Source organism: Tenrec ecaudatus, chromosome 9, assembly GCF_050624435.1.
Source record: "Tenrec ecaudatus isolate mTenEca1 chromosome 9, mTenEca1.hap1, whole genome shotgun sequence".
NCBI classification, from domain to species: Eukaryota; Metazoa; Chordata; class Mammalia; order Afrosoricida; family Tenrecidae; genus Tenrec; species Tenrec ecaudatus.
The window spans coordinates 90,842,974-90,845,321 of NC_134538.1; positions in this window are offsets into that span (position 1 = coordinate 90,842,974).

A 2,348-nucleotide genomic window follows, 5' to 3' on the forward strand; every position below is an offset into this window, starting at 1 on the left:
AGCATCCCGGGTAGTGGCTACAGGTCTCTGCGATTGTGCAAGCCAGCCTGAAGTGGCTCTGGCGGAAACAGTGTCGGATAGAAGCGGGATGGGCTCCGGTGTGGCTCTCACAGGTGGGATGTGCTCAGTGCAGGTTCCCTGGATGGGAGTGGAGCGGGCACTAAGCTGACTAGGGCAGACGACTGGGCAAAAGGAGTGCTGGTGGAGAGGTCCCAGGCAGCAGTGGGAGTGGTTGGTACCCCGTGGGGGTCGCCAGGCAGTCCCCGGTGGCCTGCAAGTCAGTTACCTAGGCCTTGGATGAATGGAGGGAGGGACGTGGGCGCAAGGGCAGATCGCTGCCACGTGGGGAGAGGGGAACTGCAGAAAAGGGAAGCTTCCATCCTATTGGGACCCTGCGAGTGGCCAGCTGTTATAGGGGGTCCCGCGACCACTACGCAGGTCTCGGCAGGGCAGGAAAGTGACTCTGGGCTCAGGGTCCCAGTCTGGGATGGAGTGGGACTATAGCTAGTCGCGGCCACAATGGCGGCAGCCTAGGTACCGGAGATGTCCCACAAATTGGGTCCTGTGTCACCGAGACCCCTGCTCAGGACAAATGTGTTGTGGGGGGATTGGGTGGGGTGCTGTCCAGGGGGGATATTTCACTCACCATACTCCTACCACTCACCTACCTGGACACCAAACCCACGTTGTTCAAAAGAGCTCTCCGAGTGTGCGGGTCCCCTGGTCTGCCATCCTTCCTAGAATCTCAATTTCTTATTATTGAATGCTTGTGTGCCTATGTAACAAAAAGAGTTTTGCTGAAAAGGCTTGGCAAGGATGCGATACACACTATTGTACAATAATTTCAGCTATTTGGGAAGAAAAATAAATGTTGTCAAGATAGTGTGGTTTTGAACTTGTAGCAAAAAATAGGTGTATGAAGTCTCATAAGCATATTTTCAATTGACAACAGGCTTTTAAGTACTTTATAAGATGAGGTTATAAGCACCTTACTGTATCAAGTCCTACTGCACTCTTTTTAGGATCCATATATTGAGAGAATATAAAACAGAGATTTCTTTGTAAGGCAGAATCCTCAAGGTACCAATAAGCACAAATACTGAATATAGTCCAAGAAAATCTCCCATATTTGTGTAGAACCATGGGCATATTTCATAGCTTATCCTGGTAATAAACAGTATTCTTTTTATAGATGAAAATCCTTGTTGAGTGTAATATCAAAACTCAAGGCCTTTGAAAGCTCTCACCCAATATGAAACTTAAAATTAAAAAAAAAATCAGACTGAGAATCTTGCAGAAGGGCAAGGGAAAATGGCTTTATTCGGTTATATTCAAAGGTGTTGCAATATGAGAATATTTCATTACATTAAAACAATGAACATTTTGTGACTGCCTCTTATGTACCAGCTTCTATAGAAGATGCAAACATTAATAATACAAAATGAAAGAACTTGTCTCTGTAGTTAGTGTCTATTTCCTGTGGCCTCCCATATAAGCATAAAGCCATAACCATCCTATAAGCAATATTATTTAAGCACGATAAAAGAGGTAAAGTATTTGTTTTCTGGGTAAATACAAATACTTTTTTAGTTTCAAACTCTAACTCTAAAGGGAGAGCAAACTATTCTCATTTACACAATCAACACCTAAAAGCATGAATTAATAAATGAAACCATTATTTCCAAAGACTGAATAATATATGACAACGAATACTGGGCAAACAATATAGAATCCTCAAATGTGCATATTTAAGAGACCATTGATTTAGAACAGTGGTTTTCAACCTTCCTAATGCTGTGGCCCTCTGCTACAGTTCCTCATGTTGTGGTGACCCCCAAGCCATAACATTATTTTCATTGCTACTTCATCATTGTCATTTTGCTACTGTAATGAATCGGCTGAACCCTGTGAATGGGTCATGACCCACAGGTTGAGAACCTCTGCTTTACAAAGTGGCAGTCGTTTGATGGGAGAAAAGAAGAGTTTGAATTTCCCCTTTGTGTGTGCTCTGCCATCGCCGAGGTTGAGGTGGTGTTGGTGCAAGAGCCTAGTGGTTTGAAGCTGCTCTCCTGTTGGAGCCCTTTGGAAGTAAAGGCAGTAGGTGAAATCTGATGAGTGGTCAACCCTGTGACCTTCAGCAGGAGATGAGCCCCGGGTTGTTTCCAAATCTCTCTCGAGGACTCAGCAGTGTATCCTGTGTTGGAGCGCAGCCCATGAAAACAGCCCCTAAGGACCAAGCAGAGGTGGTGCCACAGGCCCCTGGCAGCTCTTTAAAAATGTTAGGATTTGGCATCCCAGATGTTTCTTCTTTATAAGCTTGTGAAAGAGCGTTTTAAGTGAACCTTGAA